The sequence below is a fragment of the Nyctereutes procyonoides genome, unplaced genomic scaffold, assembly GCF_905146905.1.
Source record: "Nyctereutes procyonoides isolate TBG_1078 unplaced genomic scaffold, NYPRO_anot_genome, whole genome shotgun sequence".
NCBI classification, from domain to species: domain Eukaryota; kingdom Metazoa; phylum Chordata; class Mammalia; order Carnivora; family Canidae; genus Nyctereutes; species Nyctereutes procyonoides.
Window position 1 is genome coordinate 18,054,166 of NW_026575145.1, and position 20,125 is coordinate 18,074,290.

The 20,125-nt window shown below is 41.9% G+C and overlaps 1 long non-coding RNA gene across 2 annotated transcripts; it reads right to left on the reverse strand.

The window, feature by feature from the left end:
• Positions 1-116: 116 nt before the first annotated feature.
• LOC129499517 (uncharacterized) lies at positions 117-18,469 on the reverse strand. Of its 2 annotated transcripts, XR_008662396.1 has the most exons (4): positions 18,424-18,454; positions 17,839-17,914; positions 10,143-10,286; positions 117-462 (listed from the first exon to the last, which is right to left on the reverse strand). It is a non-coding gene; the product is annotated as an uncharacterized LOC129499517 (long non-coding RNA). The 2 variants fall into 2 exon arrangements; XR_008662397.1 differs by lacking the exons at positions 117-462; positions 10,143-10,286 and adding an exon at positions 17,599-17,701 and having other exon boundaries at positions 18,424-18,469.
• Between the last annotated feature and the right edge of the window lie 1,656 nt (positions 18,470-20,125).

Sequence of the window (20,125 nt, forward strand, 5' to 3'; positions counted from 1 at the left end):
GTAAATGCAATGACAAGGTTAATTAAACCACCAGGGTGCTTTAAGACTGGAATGATTCAGTCAGACAGAAACAAACAATGTTTATTCCTTTATTGTTGTTTCTTTTTCATCTACATGTAAGCCAGGGGATGGGAAAAGGACCAAGAATTCAAACATGGGAAAGATCTGGATGAACTTGGGAACTATTCTAGTATTTTAGAGTCTGAAGAATACTGTAGGGAAAAGTATTCCGAAAACAAAGACCGAGAAGAATGCTGAAGCAGCTTTCTCTGGAGACACACCCTGCACAGTAAAGGAGTTCCCAGACACCTTTCTGCCTGGATCCAGCTACTTTTCTTTGAGTTGGAGAACACGTATTTGGAAACCTCTGACTGACAACAGCACACTGATGAGTAGATATCCTTTGATGTGGAGTGAATGATCATGCCATCAACCTTCATAGTGCTGGCCAGTGAGAAACCTCTGAAAATAACATGAAAAGAACAAGAACATAAGTGATCAGTACAGAAAAGGCAAAAAGGCAAAACTTCGTAATAATAAGATAAACAAAGATAAAAATTAAGTTACAAAAGCAAAAGTTATAAAAATTTGTAATTTTTAAAATTCTTGTAGTGTTATAGCATGTTGTTACATTTACGAAATTTTATTTTTATTAATAAAACTATTTAATTGATAATAAAATGAGGGAAATTCCATTAAAGTAAGCATTGCCTATGGTGTCACCACTGTACAAGTTTGGTAATATCTGAATACTCAAACTATTTTAGTAAAGGAAAAAAGAAAACACACGAAAAACTTGTTGTGTATAACTGAGCATATGCAAAGATACCCTTCCCAAAAATTATGAACAAAAAATTTTAAAGAATCTAAAAGAAAAAATGAAATGTCAAGAGTAATTTTTTTAATGTGACTGATCCTAAAATTCTGTATTTTACTCTATCTTTAGCAACTGTGAAAGATAAGACACAGCACATCAAATTCAACTATCATATGGTTTCACTTGGTTCTTTTTAACAGTTTCCTGTAGTCAACAACAAGCTAAACCATATTAGTGGGAGAAATCAAAAGAAACATAAAACTCTAAAAGAAAAAGATATATATTCCAAAGAAAAAAAAACTTAAAAAAAAAAACCTAATAAAACACCCAAAATAAGAGCTAATTACTGTCTGGCAGAACTAATTAATGAAAAAAGAATTCAAAGCTGAATGAAAGCTTTATTACATCTCCATTACTATGGAATAACACCTTGAGGTACTTGTACAAAAAAAGCTGGCTTTTGTTCCTTTTTTTTTTTTTTTTTTGGAACAATGACTTCGGGGGATTTGTGTTTCTTTTTCCAAAAATTATACCTTAATAGTGTATACACAATAAATAAATGCACTATTAAGCTTTTCCTAAGACTCTTAATGATAATTTTCAAGAAAGAATCTCAAACTCAACTATAATGGTGGAAGAAGCTTCTATTTTTGAGAATACTTTGTTAATCCTATATAGCTATAGCCCAAGAGCCAGGATCTGACTTTCAAGTCCTAAAAAAGTCATTATCAAGAGGCTCTACTTTAGTCACGTAACTGCAAATTTGATCCAGGTTTCCTTTTCTAAATAGGGGCTATCAAAAAGAATAAAGGACCAGCCATACTTAACAATCTTTAAGTGTATGGGAAATACGATGTCCAAGTATAGCTCATTATCTGAGTGGGGTGTTTGGTTTGCCTTATCTTCAACAAATAGGGCAATACACAAAAATTAAGGCCCACTCAAACTTTTACATTTTCACTCAGAAAAAGAAGATGCTCAGATCTTGTGAATTACCTGTCCTGTTTCATAGGTAGCACCTATATTGCTGCTACACATCTGTGGAAGCACAATATCAGCCAACTGTTAATCAAGGATCACTTCCCTTCAAAGTGACTGATGATCCACTGTTAAAACAGCTTATAAAAATAACTTCTCCTTCGAAAAGGTGCTTCAGGGTTTTCAGACACATCTCACCATTCCTGCTAGCTTAATGCATGTTTGAAAGTTAATTTCTCATTAATATTTAAAGAAGTGGCTTCAGAACAAATTTTAAATGATCCATTACATTTTAGAAATAAAATATTATTGGCATTATTTTCATCTCGATTACAAGGAATAATAATGTCCAAGATTGGCTTTTAAAACTGTTAATGAGCCCTGGCAATGTGAAAAAGATATGGATTAGGTAGATGTAATGAGATATGATTAAAGGGTGCAGGCACTGAAGGGTGTTGGAGAAATTCTTTTCTGAAAGAGTATAATTAGTGTCTGATAAAAGTACTTAGTAGATAAGATTTTTGAAGAAGAAAGGTTAAGATAAACACATACTTTATGACAAACCTGCTTAATTTTTCCCCTTTGGTTCTCTTACGTACTCAATATTATGTTGAAGTTTCATACATAAATAATGTTTGTCAAATACTTCATGCAATTCTACCAGACAATTAGAGTGTTTTAATTGCCAGACACGGAGAGCAGAAAATGTGTTGAAACATCTTATTCCATTTTCAGTGTACATTTCTTTGTTGATTTATGTAATGTAGCTAATAATATGCAACCTACCCTAGTTTTAAACAAACAAATGAACTTCTAAAAAGCAAGCTTTCCATAAGTTGCTAAGCAACTCCAAAGGCACATTTTATCAATTTAATAAATAACATTTAGATGGCAAATCCTTAAGGAAAATTTCTAACTCTGTTTTATAAGAAGTAGAAAATCCAAGCAGGTACCCTTTTGATTTTCCTGTTTCTAAGGCCTCGGGGCTAGACAGAGGCACTGCTGTCTTCAGAGTGCAGTGGACTCACTAAACAAAACATTTTGTCAACTGAGGTTGTTATATAATAGAAGTTACGTTCTGCGACTCACTGTATTAGCTCTCCAGAGTTAGAGCTCATGCTTCATTTTGGACCAGGGAATTTGTTGCTGGGATGGGGGTAGGGTCTCCCATGTTTAGCGATATCTATCCCTGGCTTCTACTCCCTAGATGCCAGTAGTGGCCCGCTAGTTGTTAAAACTAAAAATGTCTCCGGACCTTGCCAAATGTGCCTGTGGTGGGGGCAGGGAGGGTGGTAGGGTGTCAAAATCACACCCAGTTGAGACAGTTGAGAACCACTACAGATGAATAATGCGTAAATATGCTGTGAGAAAGATATCGTGAGCTTAACTGGCGATGAAGATATTGTGATATTAGTTTCCATTAGTCAACACCTAACATCTCCTATAGAACCACCAACAATGAAGAATAAAGGAGTAGTACTGACTTTAGGAGTACTGTGGCTCTTGCTCCTTTCAAGGATCACTGTTGATTTTATCATTTCAATGTAATTCCCACTGTATAAAAATTGAGGAGAAAAAGTCTTGTCTTAGCCCTGTCTTTGTAGTAATATTCCAATCCAGAACTACCCCAAAATCTATTCCCGTACCCTTTCTCCCTCAATTCTTACTTTACTGGGTTGCTGGCCAGAGTCATTCTAAACATAAATCTTAATTTTAATAAAGCCATCCTCTGGCCATAGGGCCACAGTAGGTCTCTATCACTTCTACTATCAAATACAAACACATGTTGTTTAAGGTCTCCTACAAATTACCACCAAACCCCATCTTACCAAATATCTTTCTCATTCTCCATTTATACCACCTTTACTGCCTCAAAAACAAACAGCTTGTGTACGCTAATCTTCCTATGTGACACATAAAGGACAATTCATTTCCTCCATGAATGTTTTCCTAATTAATCCTTCCTTTATTTATCATCAGTGTCATATTTCTGTGAGAAGAATGACGTACTGCAAGTTAGTACATGAAGCAATTTTGTTTACTGAATGTTTTCAATATGTCAGACTCTGAATATTGCTTAATAGCTATTTCTATCAATTTATGTTTACGTTGTTTATGCTCAAGTAGATTGTAAGTTCCCAGAGGATAAGAACAGGCCTTATTTGCAGGCCTCTGATGCCTCTTAATAAAGACGCTAATAAATACGCCTTAAATTTGATTAGTAATTATAACCTTTCAAATTACTTTCATGACTGTCAACTTACTGGTTATATATTTTCACTATTTTATAGTCAATGAAGGTGGGGCGTTGAATACTTTTGGGGCTAGTCTATCGGTTACACAACTGGTGCTTAGCAGAACACGCATGTAATATATGCTGAGGGACTGAATTCAGTCTCACAACTTCACAACTATAACAGTTCTCTCCTGTTTCTAAGTCCTTTTGGCACTTAGAAACAAATGCTTTTGTAAAGAACAAGAACAGCTGAGTGACGCAGAAGACACAACACAGAAGTGAATTCAAGGTCTTCAAAGGTTAAATTATGACATAGCAGGGAAGCAAAAGAGAAATTAGTTACTGCCTCAAATTGGGTATAAGAGACTAACTTCCTAAGGCCTGGACCTCTCATCACAAAAAGCAAAACATTAAAAGGAAAAGCAAAACGGAAAGGAAAAGCCACAGAAGGGCTGATAAACCCCCAAAGTGTAAAAATCACGGCATTTTACTTCGTATATATGAATAAGTCCGAGAGAACATTTTCAACAACTCTAAGACACTTCCTTTCACTAGTTTTGGGAAGTCAAAGAAAGAAAGAAAGAGTATCAAAATCCCTATAAAAACCATTTATCGGGATCCCTGGGTGGCGCAGCGGTTTGGCGCCTGCCTTTGGCCCAGGGCGCGATCCTGGAGACCCGGGATCGAATCCCACGTCGGGCTCCCGGTGCATGGAGCCTGCTTCTCCCTCTGCCTGTGTCTCTGCCTCTCTCTCTCTCTCTCTCTCTGTGACTATCATAAATAAATAAAAAAATTTAAAAAAAAAAACTTTAAAAAAAAACCATTTATCTATCAAACTCTTAACTTGTGTCCACAAAACACAAGTCAGAGATCAGCCGATTTCTAAGGTGCTCAGGTGCTCACTACCCCTTACCACCATATGCCCAAAGAGGCAGCAGATTCATTCATTCAGTAATTCTTTGACATTTGTTGCATGCCATGCCTCCTAGGTACAGAAACTGGTGAAGGCCCTGGGGGGGAACAAAGATGCCTGAGCCTTAGCTGCTGATGTGAATTTGTCCAGGGAATTCAGAAAGGGGCAGGTGATCTGCAAAGAGGGGGGAAAAAAACAAACGGTTATCTTCAATGGGCCTTTCTCTCAACCTCTGGCCCTCCTCCGCGTCACCTCCCACAGGGGCTAGCGACGACGACATGACAGGAAATCCGTAATAAAGGAGAAATGACGGGAACAGGCCAAGGCCCCAACTGCTAGAGCCAGGCCTTCCAAGCGGCCTCCTCCAGGCCCCGGGGCCACGTGTCTGGGCGGCGGAAGTGCCCGGTAGCCGCGGGTCAGGGAACCCGCGGGGACCGGAAGTGCAGGCCCCGGAGCGCGGGAGACCTTGCCTGAGGCAGGGTTGGGCCCTGGAACCCAGGGCTTTCGAGGCCTCTGGGGCTTTCTCTCACCGCAGGGTCCCACCACATCCTACGGGCTTCCTGCAAAATGGGGACTTTTGAGCTCTTCCCAAGAGGCTCCTGAGTGTGGCTGTAACCCGGACGCGCGCCGCGCGGGGAAGGGGCCGCGCTCCTCGCCCAGCTCCTCCCGCGGCGCCGCTGCACCCCGCCCCCACGGCGCTCGGCTCGAGTCACGCGGGCGGCGTGCGGGTGGCGGGGACGCCGGCCCGGCCCGCGCGGCCGAGCGGCGCCCCCCTCCTGGGAGGGCCTCGAGGACCCGAGTGGGCGGCGGGCCGTCGGCCAGCAGGCGCTCCGGGGCGCCGCGGCTCCGCTGGGGCGCTGAGTCTGCGTGGGGGCCAGGGGCTCGCGTGCGGGCCGGGCCGGGCGGGCGGGCCGGCCGGGGCGGGGCTGCGTTCTCGCCGCCCTCCCTCGCGGAGGCCGCGGCCGGGGCGGCGGGGCTGCTGCGGCCTCCGCGGACGCCCCGGGCTGGGGCGGCGCTGAGGCCGCGGCTGCGGGAGCCCGGGCGGGGGCGGGGGGGGGGGCGCGGAGTGCGCCGCGGGGCGCTCTTCGCGTGAACTTGGTAAGAACCGCGGTGTCTCCGGGACGTCTATGCCGAGGGCGGAAGGGCAGACAGACACCCGGGGTCTCACGGCGTCTTGCCCGACCCCGGGCTGCTTCGGAACTCTCGGCGCGGCCTGCCCGTGTGGGAGCCAGGGGAAAGGGGGCGCAGCGCCTCCCCCCCGCCGCCCCTCCCCCTCCCCCTCCCCCTCCCCCTCCCCCCGTCTCCCGCTCCCTCTTTCTCTCCCCGGGGGCAGAAGCGCCCCTCCCCCGCCCCCTCCCCCGCCGCACCTCGCGGAACCGTCTCAGGAGTCCCCCGTCTGTGTGTCACGAAACGCAGAACGACCACGGCGTTCCACCCCGCGCCCCCGCAGGCCGACGGAGAGTGTCTCGCTGGTCTTGATATAAAGAACATTCACCGCAACTGTTTGTTCCCCAAGGCGTGACGGGGAGACTCTCCCGACCGGCAGTCACAGTCGGTGCCGAAGGCCGATGGAGCCGCACGACTTGGTTAATGAGATCACTTTTAAAGCTCTGCTTAGCCCAGTTTCTCTGGAAATTCAGTCGTGTGAGCAAATAGCTTTCGAGATGGATTTTCACCACGTTAAACGTAGGACTTCTCACTCTGTACGGTTTTCGAATGCCCCAAAATGAAATGGAAGCCCTAGGGCATCTTCCAAAGGTCTAGAGGAACCCTGACTCCCCTTCCCCTGCACTGCCCGCCCGCTGGGATCAGTGGCCACAGAACCCAGGACCCTATAACGAGTTATAATTGATGAAAGGGGGAGGAGGGAGGGAGGAGAGGAGAGAAGAGAAGAGAAATGGAAAGGAGAAAAAAAAATAACATTTGTGTTCATTTACACATTTCCTGTGCGGAACAAAAAAGTCCCACCATCAGCAAAAGAAGTCTCTTCCTCCAAAATAGCAGCCAAAGAGGGAAAATTAGAATATGCATAAATTCCTTCATTTTCATTCGCACAGAGCATGATTTCCGGCAGATTTGTATTTAAACTGCTCGATTAATCCCAATTTCTGAACAGCATTTTACTTAGCGTCTTCCCAAAACTCACCTAAAGAATATTACTCTCCTCCCACCACCCTGCTTTTCAAGCTTCCCTCTTCCCAATTCTGCAACTGTCAATGAGAATTTCATTGATAAGACTGTACCTTTATTTTTCCTGTCCACTGTTTTCAAAACTGTGGATTGATGCGTTGGACCACACTTTAATACAAACTGGCTGCTGTCTGTGAGCCATGACTGCAAACGAAAGCTAGTGGAAAGGATATGTTTTTGAAACGTGCACCTGAAAGAGACTAAACATGATAGGACCAATGGCTTTTGCAGCTCCTCTCATGGCACAGGAGAAGGTACCAAAGTCTTTCCTGTCCTACACAGGTCATAGCCTTTCACTAGTAGCAATAGTTAGGATGCGTGAACTCGTCTGACCCCACACCTTCCCCTCTACCAATTGCCCATTTTTAAGGGAGCATGATGGACAATCATGACCCTCTTCAAAGAAATATTACCTTTTACAAATACTCCAAGTGTGTTAGTCCATTAAATCCCCCCCCCCAGCCCATTTCTAAAATATTTGCTTTGCCACTTGTGCAACAGATTTGGCTGCATCTGCCTTGTAAAGTTCTTTGTTGAAAAAAAAAAAGTTAGCATCATTTGAAACCATTCCTTTCAAAACATCGTCACTTGACTTGGCCTTACCTTTGCTATCTTTGAAACTTGGTGCGTATATGTTTTTTATTTCATAGTAGGATGTTAGTGTTTAAAGAATGAGATGACTACATCTTGGTTTATTGAAAGCACATATAGATCATAATTCCATTCATCCCTAAATTCCTTATTCTTGCAACACCCCAAGACAGAAAGAAACGTATATTTGCTTCTTAATACAGTCTAAGCAGAATGTAGTGGTTCTGGCTTTCCTTCATTGTTTATGGATCATGAACTCCAATTACTGGTGGTTAGAAAGTTATAAATGCTAATATCTGTTTAGTTCTTAGTTTCTATAAAAAATGGACATACGTATTTGAACTACATGCAACATCCTATATATAATGTGTATGTATGTATAAATACGTGACCAATTAAATATCTGGGTTATGTTGGTTAAAGACTTTTCAAGATATGAATATAGAAGCCTATTAATTTTGATAAATAAGTGCAAAAACAGTGCATACAACTGTCTACATGACTTTTACTAGTTTGTGAAATAACTGCTTTCGTTGTATCTTTACTTTGTATTAAAAATTCCCATTATAAAAGTATTAATTTAGTGTCTTTTAGTTAGGCATGTCTCCAATGACTCAGAGGTTCTTGGTTATATACAATTAAAACTACAGTGTTTGAAAATAAATTCTTAAAAGCCATACTTTGAGAATATATGTAACAGGATTGAGGGGACGTTTACTGGAAATAGTGATTTCTTGTAATTTTTTTAATCGAAACAAATGGCAGTTGTCTCTGGATCAAAGGAAAAATTCAAGTAAAATCACAATAACTGAAATTATTTTCCTTAAAATATTCTTTTAATTAGAACTGGGTTTTATATGGAATGCTCCAATTTGATTTCGAGTTGCAGAGCTATATACTTCCAGAAGCGTTGAAGTGAACTTAGTAGTTATTAGTTATTATTAACGCACAGAGAAAGCCTGGGGTACCACTGAGGAGCAGAGCAAGATGCCGTTTCAGCCAGTCGCCTTCCTCCCGTTGGAGACTGAGCATCACCCCAGTGAATTTATCCCTGTGAGTGAAAGCTCCTCAGTCTTTGCCGATCTTTCCTGAAATAATATTCTCATTAACTGGAATATTTTCATACTTTTGAAGATGAAGAGACTAGACAGAAACTAAAAAGGATTGCTCAGTCTCCCTGCTGTGAAAGGTGCAGAGATAGATGCCTGGTACCACCACCAGCAGGCAGGCGGGACCTTCTTTTCTTTCCCTTCCCTTGCTTCCTTCAACTACTCTTTAGTTATGGACTGTGCACATTTGTGAAGTTGAAGACAGTATCTAAAGAAAAAAGTTTTCTAGAGGACGAAACTGGCTATTCATAGTTATGTCTTTGTTTTGTGATTTGTTTTTTGGCAAGGCATACAGATCTTATTTTCTCATAAATGTTCAGGGCTACGTTGATTTGCAAGGAAAACAGAACAAAGCATAAAGATCTAATAGTCACCCTTCCCTGCTCCCAGTCCATTCTTCCATAACTGAGGTCTGTTTCCATTTGGCCTCAGCTGCTGGGCTGCTAAGGAATTTCTATCTCAGTCCTGCTCTTCTTTCCTATAACACTGCCCTTCATCTCCTAACCAGCTTTCTTTCCCCTCCACAAATGAAGGCAATTATCAAACAACCTGCTTTAATCCCAACATCTGCCTGACAAACATTGAGTCTCATTCCCTCCCCACCCGATTTTTATTTTCTTTCATTTCCTTTTTCTTGGGGCGGGAGGGGGATGGGTGCTTAGGAGATGGGGAGAACATTCAGCTGAGAGGAGTTAGATTCCTGTAGGTACAAACTCACTGGCAGATTCTTTACAGCCCAGACTCAGGAACTGGTGGCTGTTCTTGCACGTAGAACAGTAAACCTTGGTAGGTTTACAAATGACAAAAGCACCTCTACCTCCTCCTAAGGAGACAGGCTTAGTGTTACTAGCTGGATCACCACTAGCTATGAACATCTTCAACCTGGTTTCTTCCTTTCACTTCTACTCCCCTCATTTTATTGGCCCCTTTCTGTCCCTTCATCCCGAAAGGAATCAAAAGAGTTCATCAGGGGGACCTAATTCTTGATTTTTGTGTCTTGCCCTTTGGGCTGAGTTCCTCAGGGCCAGTGTTCTCTTTAGACTCACAGGAACCTCAGTTACTTTGTCCTTCTGAAACTCCTCAGCTTTGTGAACGTGATTCCTAAATATGACAACTTGCCCATTTATCAGCAGAGTTCCAGCCAGAAGGCACCAGGTCTTTCTACCCAAGAATCCCTTCACATGTCTGCCTCTGTTTCCAGTCTGCACCCCAGACTGATTTACTTGGGAATGGTGTCCGAAGGGGACATGCCTATAGCAATGAAGAGGAATGGGTACAAAAGCGCCTAGTGCTATTAAAGAGACCTACCATATTAGACCAAAGGAGTCTTTATAAGAACACTTGAGTTGGGCTGGAATGGATCATCCATCTAACCAGGGAAACAAGAAATCAGAGGAATGCCCGTTGCAGCCATGAAACACATTTCAGACTGAAATGGATTCCATCTTCATCCTGTCGACCAGAGAAATTATTTTAAAATTGTTTCTGCTATTATTGCTTGCATTATTATTAACATTTTATTTCTGTCATTATTGCTGCAGTTTTTGTTATTTTATTTCTGTTGTTATTGCAGCTATTATACTATTCAACAGAAGTTTAGAAAGATTAGTCAGATTAATTAGTTTATTGGTAATTTAAAGCTGAAAACTGGTAATTAAGCCAAAAAACTAAAAATGATCAGGGATGATTCATACCAATGTAGGATTTGGGAGGAAGAGAGTCTAAATTTTGGATATAAAACTTGGCAGCTGTGAAATAAACAGGACTTGGGGATCAAAAATATGATAATTGAAACATTCTTAGTCACTCAACCTCTCCCCCTCCTCCAAATTCAGCTAAGATCATTCTGTGATTTGCTTGATAGAGGAAAAATACTATATTTGCTTTTGTTGACAGAGAACAAAGACCCCATGTTTATTCTTCATGTGATTTGCATTTGCACGTGGATTCCCTTGCTTAGGACCATCCAAATATCTAAGCTCACTCCCCTCCAAGTTTGCCTCTCTTTGCTCTTGTTATGCACCTCACTGGAGAGGGTGCATCATATAAGACAGGTATACAATTTCAGCCCTCTCCACAGACAGATTCTGTGGAATATAAATTCAATAATGCAATTCTCTCCACAACAAGCTCTCTGCTCTCTTTCAAATATAATTAATGTTTTGATAGTGTAGTTCTTTAACTACATATATACACACAAAAACAGACGCACCCTCTAGCTTTGCTGTTTGTGCATTTAAAACAGACATGGATGTGGCTCTTTCAGTGACTCCTAAAATTCCTCAACTCAGTCAGCCCACAGAGAAGAAATCTGTTTAGGTAATAACTGCACAGTCCGTTGTGTGCCCAGAAATATTTAAAACAATAAAAAATGCAAGCCCCTAGTTTTTGATAGTCATTTTTTGTCAAATTTCCTAGAAAATAAAGGATTTTCGGAATTGATATTCTGATAGAGACATTCACTAGATAACAGTCAAAATCAACAAAAACACAGTCCTAAACTACTGGTTGTCTTTTCCAAGTTTTGATGATGGAATCTGAATTTCAATACCTTCCATTTTATCCAGTCGGTGCTAAATTAACACAGATGTATAAAAACTAGCAGCCAAAATAGACAAAACTACAATGACTTCCATAGAAATTGCTTACTCCATCAAACACCTCAGTCATGTTTTAGGTGGATTATTTCATTTAATTGCAATTGGTCGTATGTTAACATATTCATATGTGAAATAGATGGTCAGAAAGAAAGATATGTCTATGACAATATGGCTAGTAGGAGTTAAGTGAGCAAACGCTGCTAACTCCCATATTCAAGTGTGCCATATCCCTAACATTTCATTTCTACACGCTGATTACAATTATTAGAGGACAAATAACCTTTCAGACTATAGAACGTGATATATTTTCAGACTTTAATAAAGAAAAATACATAACCTGTAATACTTAATCCAATGAAAATATAAACCTTAATCTTCCCATATTGTTACTGAGTTGAAGAAGCTAGTTATTGGGGAGTAACACACTGATTTCCAAGCATCTTGGCCATTTTGTTTTACTCATGAGTGTGTATGAGGTGCTGGCAGGGGAAGGATTTTACACATTTCTCTTCACCAAATTTTTAGAGAGAATATGTAAAAGGGATTTCTTTTACATCTTTTGTGGTTTAATTTTCTTACTCTTCATGTAGTATTTGGTGTTTGGAATTGTGAAAGAAGATAAAATAATGAACAAGGAAAGGAGAACATGTGGCTGATTCCAAGTAGATCGTTTAACTGGATGGAAAGAAACAAAAATATTTTCCTAGTGCAGTTGTGCAAAGAAAGAGAAGAGTGTGTGATCTGTCAAGAGCTCACTTGTGCTTTTTGTTATTGTTTTAGATGGTGGCCCATCAGGGTTCCTTTCCCATTACTTTCCTTCAAATTGTTTTTCTTAAGAGCATAAAATGTGGAAACTACTTGTCCCTTCATTCTCTCACAGGCTAATATTTAACAGCAAACATTTTAGTTAAATTTTCAATAGGAAAAGTTTTTACAGGTACAGAGATTGTCAATACAGAAGCAAACTACCAATCCCAGTTGGTTAGTTAAGTGAACTTGATTATTTGCTTGTAGTGAGCTATAAAATTTTAATATAAGATTTTTTTTACAATATTGTGAGCTATCAAAAAGAAATCCTCCCTGAGACTTTTTATATTTGTTCTGATTTCTTCCTCGTTTTCCCTTTTGACATGACTACTTCTCTGACTCTCAAATGAGGTTTCCTTTGGCTCAGATTAATATTAAAGAAGATCACATACACGGTTGGAAAATATTGTTATTTTTCTTTAATGGGGAAAATTGGACTCCCGCGTGTCAGATCTGTGGTTTTCCGAAGGGCATTGGAAATGGTACTGACATCACTTTGCACTTTAACAATCGGATTTGGTCAGGGTACAAGTTGTTTGTTTAACCCGACAGCTCGGTGCACTCCGTCGCACGCTTTGCACACTCATTAAAATGATTATTCACGACCTGTCGAGTGTTTTCGGGTTCATTCACAGGAAAGGCTTGGAGCAAGCGAGAGCAATTCAAGTCAACACTGTCCACTACCCCGTGCACGTGAGGATGAGCTGGTGCGTGCGTAAAAAGACGGAGGGAGGGGTGGGTGAGCACGCCTAAGCTATAAGTCCTGCTCTTCCGATGCTCTGGAATTTCAATCACGAAAGAATGCCAAGAGTGCTTGGTCGTAAAAGGCTATGTCGCTGTGTTAATTTCAAGGGCTTGGCACAGGACAGAAAAATAAAATAAACCAAATAAACAAACTCAGATCTCTCCCTCCACTCCTCCTTTCAACCTTCTGCAAAGCTTGAGGTCCCTGGGCTCGCCCACCTTCCGCCTGCAGCTGCCGGACTCTGAGGCTCCACCTCTCACTTCGCGGACGCTGAGGATAAGTAGTTTTCAGGAAAACTCGTCCGGGTGAAGAGATTAATTCTCTTTCCATCTCCCAAGGCCCTCTGATTCTCAAGAAAGAATTCGGTTGCTTTTCCTTTCTACATCTCTCTCAAATACTGGAGGGGGTGGCGGGAGTAGGGGGTGCGAGAGATGGAAGAATATGACTGTTAACCATATTTGGTAGATGTCTTCCAAATTACTAGGAAAGAAAGACTCATCTTCCAAACTGCAAGAAAAATCCTATAAAATGAGGCGTAAATAGCCCTTGATAAATTAGACCACTTTTTTTTTGAATTTTCAAGTCCTCTTTCAACATTTTGTGATGATAATAAGCACAAACACAAATGAATCTCAATTTCTCACAATTGCCAGTACCTATGAAAGACGCACCCCGTGGTCCTTAGCTGTTGTATTTGTTCAAATGAGCCCTGATATATAACACTGACATGTGAGCTATGAGTTCAAGATAAATGCCCATCTTTCTAAGGTGGGATCGTACATATACGCTAAATAACTAAACAGATGAGTGTATATATGCATTTGATATATACTGAAGAATTCTGGAATATCCTGTTCAGCATGAGTACCCCCGTCAACAACTTAAAGTTAATAACTGTTTTAAAACAATACCATTTCTATATTCAGATCCGGCCGCCTCTTCATTTTTCATCTACATCCTTAGTACACCCAGCGGCCAGCTTATTGTTATGAGAAAAACCTAGTCATGCCAACGGAAAAAGACATGGCTCACTCGTGGGTTTCACTCTATCATATCTGATATAATAAAATCATCTGTTTTTCTATTTTATTGAACATCAATACAATATGTGAAGAGAAGAATGGAAGTTTTCAAGTAGCATGAGGTTTTAATAAGAAAAAGATTTCTAATTGCTAAAAAAGCAAGTATGAAGAAGTAATTTTGTAAACTCTTTGGGTTGCCGGAATTCACTATCAAGTTTACTTAAAAGTGATCTGTCAAATGTGTTTCCTGTATAAGTTCTTTCATTAAAACCCAACCTGCAATAATAATCAAGAGGCAGATGCTGAAATATGTAAGTAAATAGCTGAAAGTCTCTGCATAAATAAACACAAATCAATGCTGTAATAGACAACACTATCGATGTAGGGATGATCGATTTTAGTCTTCCAACCTGCAATCAGAGCTTGCAGTGTATAATTAAAAGTAAAATTTTCAACTCTACTCCTACTACTACCGGGAAAACAAACAAACAAACAAACAAACAAACAAGCCCTGCTGCTAGTTCTACCTGATGCTACTTTATTCCATCCAGAGTCTTTCTGAAGAGGTGGGAGAAGTAGTCCACTATTTCTAAGAAAGCCTTATCAAACTTGAAAACATTACTAATTATAAAAATTATAAAAGTATCAAATAATAAAATTACTTCCCTTTTTTTGTCCTGATTTTCTCAACCTTTATCATAAGCCTCCAATTATTCAGCACATTTTACTAGGAAAAACACACAACAGTGCTTACTATTTTAAAATATTTTTCCCCCAACTACTATGATACTTTGGGTTTAAAGATTCTTTGGTCCTTTTGATAAAACAAACAAGAAAAATGTAATTTTCTCCATATACCCTGAAGCTCTCACACCTATGCCTGCATATACAAGCAATCTGAAACAAGAAACGGAGTGGGGGGGGGGGAAGCATCTGCGTTATTCCAAAACTGTTTCATACAATGATTGCAAAACAGTGTCTGACTGAAAGAAATAAATATGCCTCGGATTTCTAGAAATCCGCATCTAGAATGGTTCAGATTTTGCTTAACATTAAATTTCCTTTTTGAGACTATTTATCCTTGGAGGGCAGAATTAATTTAGATTACCAAGAACCAGAGTATGATGATTTTGAATATTTACATTCTGAGGAGTAATGAAAATACAGTGTTCATATTTTTTCCTTAATCAACAAAGATGCTTATTTACATTCATTCTTGAATTTCTGTGGTCTTTCTGGAGCTCGGGCCTTTAAAAGAATTTCTTAGTTACGAAAATCAGCTTCTGTGAAAGTGACTTCTCTTACACAGTGGCACCTAAATATGGGTTTTGATCATATTACTATGTGACCAAGCATTCTCTGACTCCTCTCCTTCCCATCCAGGGGCAACCAGACCCAAATGGAAAATATCATCAGTTATTGTTTAGGGCTAATTTAACAGATAATTTAACTTCAAACAACAATGATCAGGTCATTAAATTTCAGAGCATTGAGAAAATGAAAGAACCGAGAAACAACTCTCCCTAACTCCTCTACAGTTTTTGGTTTTTCTGCCCAATCAAGGGCACCAACAACGTCTGCTCTACAGACTCGGAGTGTTTGCACCTTAAACGTGTTCTGATTCAAAGGATGAGACACAAACGGAGAGCAGAAAGGGGGGTGGGGTGGGGTGGGATAGAACTGAAGAAGACAGCCCAATTCAGGGAGTGCCAGCCCTGTAGGAACATTCAACCTGAGGCGAAAATGAATAATAACCAAACTTGTCTGGCAACGGAACACTGTTTCATTCGGACACGAGCCCCCGAATCTCGGACGTGCAATGTGCTTTCCTCCCGTGTAGCTTCTCCGCAAGGCCAAAGACGGGGGAAGAGGATCACACGGGTTAAGCAACAGACCACCTCTCACCCCCACAGACATAATTTTGAGTTATTTGATATGATTTTAAAAGCCTTTTCTGATGACAACACTTTGGAGATTTCTGCCTACCTCAAGTGTTAATAGACGGCCAGTTGGGGATGGAGTTAGAGAATCAAAATTGGTGGTGGTGGTGGGGGGGGGGGAGGGCAGTTGGACGCGGTCCCCTTCCTCCCGTCCTCTTCCCAAGCCTGAAGATCACCACCAGAGAATCTTCCCGGGCTCACTCGGGATGCCCTCTGCCCACCCAAACCCCAGCCGCCCTCTCTCCAAGTCCAGGGCCACCCTAGAGTTTAGGTGACGACTGTCCCCAGGCCAGCACTTTTTCCTTTAGGAACCCTTCACCTTGGACCACAGGCTTGGACAGAAGGAAACATGGGGTAGAAAGCGAAATAGAACAGAAAGGAGTGGAAAAGAGAAAAGATGTCTATGACAGAGAAAACAGTTTTACCAACTAGCAGATGAGTGCTGAGATCTGAAACCGCACCAGGTAAACACAAAGAAACAACCTGGGGGGGTGGGGGGAGGAGGGATGTGTGTGTGTGTGTGTGTGTGTATGGGCGGGGGACAAGAATGAAAAAGAAAAAAGGTGGGGAAGCGCGCCAGCCAAGGCTGTGGAGTCAGTTTTCCTGGCCTCAGCCAGTGTGAACGACCCAACTCAAAGCTCGGCTTGTCCTGGGCAAGAGCGCCCTCACCTTGTTGCTCCGGCTCAGCGCGGGGCTGCCCGTCCGCCCGAGCCGCGGCCGCCGCTTCCCGAAGCGCGCTCCTCCCTACCCGGCTCCCGGCCGCCGGCGCCGCCCCGACTCGGCAGCCTCGATCCCTCTCCTGCGAGATTCCCGAGCCCCGGGACGCCACGCCGCCGGGGCCCTGCCGCGACCGCTTCTAGCCCCGCCGCCGTGCGCTTCTCCGACTTCACCCAGGAGTCCCCGAGGCGCGCGAAGGCTACGAGGGAATCGGGGCGAGGGCCCCGAATGCGCTCCGGGTGCAGCTAACCTGTGTCTGGTGCGCTGCGGGCACTCCCGGGACAGCCAGGCTCCTGAGCTCACACGGCCGTCTCCTAAGTGTGCATTAAGAATCAATTATTTGCCTGAGATTCCCAAAGCCGGGAACTGGGATATTCCCATCAGGGACAAAGTCAAGCCCAGAACGGTGCGCTTTTCCCCAGTCCTCCGAACAGGAGGAGAAGCCTCCCTCCGCAGTCCCGCCGCACTGTACCTGGAGCAGTTCCGCTAGATCCCGCGGGGACCCTCGCCTGACCCAGGCCACGGAGCTGGGGGCGGAGGGCCGGCTCTGGGAGAGGTTGGCAAAGTTAGTGTGAAAATAGGGGGAGGAGGGGCGTTCTACCAAAAAAAAAAAAAAAAAAAAAGAAAAAGAAAGAAAGAAAAGAAAAGGAAAAAAAGAAGAAGAAGAAGAAAAGGTGCGGGGAGGGGGGAGAAGCAGCAAAGAAAAAAAAAAAAAAGAACTTTGGATCAGGGAGCTTTGTCTCAAATAGGGAGAACAAATGCCTGACTTTGAACGGTAAGAAAGGTCCGTTACGGTATCCTGGAAGCTGCGGCAAGACTAAGAAATCTTATTTCCACGAATTGAATCACTCTGCACTTTGGGACCTATTTCAGCCTCCCCCTACCCCTCTCCTCCTCTTAAATTGGACTCGTTTTCTCTTCATCCCTCTTTGCCACGTCTTCGTCCTCCTCTTTACTTAGGGATCCACGGTGACTTTCCGCCGACGTGGAAAAACCATGCATTCTCTCTCAGCTACTTCTGTGCATAGCGCGCCCGCTAAGGAAATTTAAAAAAAAAAAAAAAAAAAAAAAAAGAGGAGCACTTTAGCCCCGGGCCTCAAAGTCGCGGTTGAAGCCTTAGTCAAAAAGCAATCTGACGTAGCCCTCCTCCCTCCGAAAAGCACTTGCACTTACCAGTTTTGGGGTAAGAGCGTCCCAGTCCATCATCAGTCTTTTTCTTCGGCATCCTTCGGCCAACACCAGGCAGAGTCTTGAGTGAAGGGGGGGAAAAAAAAGAAAAAAGAAAAAAAAAAAAAAAAGAAAAGAAAACAAATAGAAATCGGAAGGGAGAAAAGAGACTCAAGCACAACACTACATCATATTCCCTCGGAGCCTCTTTGGCCTACATCCTCGGGACGAGGTGCGGGGCGCACTGACCACTAGAGTGGGGAAAAGGTCGGTTTGGGGGCCAAAAAATAAGAGGTGGATTATTTTAACTGCTGGTGGCTGGGGGGAGGGGAGGCGGGGGTGGGGAGAGGAGGGAAAGGGGGATAACTGGGATGGGAACACGCAAAAGTAAAACACGCGAAAGAAAATCGAGAATGAAAGCGCCTTTGAACTCTTACAGGTAGGTAGTTCTTAGGAAGAATGCAGACGTGTGTTCGCGCGAAAGGAAAATCTAGATGACCCCTATTCTTTCCACATCTCCAGAATCTGGCCTCAATTGGCTTCAAGTGGGGAGGGGGGAGAGGGGAGAATTTTAATTCAAGTTTCACCTACCCCGCTCGTTGGAATGGCTGCGCAGATTTTCACGTTGGAGAGTTCCATCTGTCTGGCAGAAGCGGTGTTGGGGGCAGGTTATCTGGTGAAGTAGGAATGTACAGGAACCCCGCCCTCTAGGCACAGTTATACAACCCCAGCAACCCATCTCAGCCAGCTCTAAAACCTCTAATGATCTTCACCTTCACCCTTTGTTAGCCTATTTCTCCAGCAGGCATTTGGTTCCAAACACAACTAGCCACTTCAGATATTTATAAAATTGATTTCTCAAAAGCAAAAAGTATTTCAACACAAGCAAATTCCCCAACAATGTTGTAGGAAACACACTTTAAAAAAAAAACAACAACCCACATTTATATATTTAAAGCTCTAAAGATATTCAATTTATCCACCTATTTGGGTGAACTATCCATCAACTTAAATATATACAATTATATCAAGACACTGCAAGACTCATTTTTTTTCTCTCTCTCTACAACTTGATTTTATGCAAGTCATATAAGCCACGTGAAATCTTTCATTGCCACAAAGCTAATTGTATTAAATCTTCTTAGTTCTAGACTTCACGTTCACTTGATTTCCAATTTTGTAACAAGTTGGAGAAACATATTTGGAAGAGTTCTCTCACTGCTTTTGTTTGAACCATTTTCTCAATGTTTTATATATTAGTCTGTATTAACTTTGTATCAGACACGTTCAAGTAAAATACTTTAAACCTGGAGATAAACTGCAGTTTGGGATTTCAAGTTTTAAGTTATGATCGTTTTCAGTTCCAAATCTCAAAAAGAGCAACCCTTCATCTCATTAAAAATAATTATAAGTATGAAAGAAGAAAAGCTTCAAAAAGTTTTGAAGTGCTTTTCTGGCATAAGCTAATTTTTAACTGGCAAAGGTTGGTGACAACAAATATCAACACAACATTACAACCAATTTGTTGCAAAAAAAAAAAAAAAAACAACAGCAACAATTAAACACCATGCTAGAACACTGTACGTTTTTGAAAAAGATAACTTGAGAGATGATAGGACAGATTGAGATAAATGAAACGTTCATATTGGGCTTCAGGAGGCCTTCGCAAATTTCTCTCTCATACATCCTCCCCCCCTATCTTGTATGCCTATTCAACAAGCTATTCTTACTTCTAGTTACATCCATTATCTATGTTAACTTGGGAGATGTATCCAAATAGAACTTCCCTTCCAGTCCTTAGGTCCTATGAGTTCAAAGAAGTCAATTTTATGCTTGACCTCAGAAGTTTGCCATTGAAATTTGATTTCTCAATCATGCAAATAAACATTTATCACAAAAAAGTATACTTATTTAATATGGCCAGAAAAAAAAAAAAAACACCTCATGGAGGAACTCGTTCTTCTGAGTCTATGTCCCCTTTACCACAATACAAGAGTTCAACCTTCTTTTTAACTTTTTGATAGGCAAAGGACTATTTCTTCTGTGGCAATACATTCTCATTCCACAAAGTCCATGGTAAAAGCAAACAATACATCATCACCTTCTTCAGCCTAAACACATGCTTTTCTTTGAGCTGTTTTGGTTCACATTTATATAAGGGGGATTTCCCTTGCCTAACCTCACTCACTTGGACTCTTATTACTATTTTTAATAGTAATAAATTTGGCTTCTAAAACAACTTGTTTGTGGAATTTTCTTTCATGCTTCATTCTGAAGAACTGTTACATTTCAA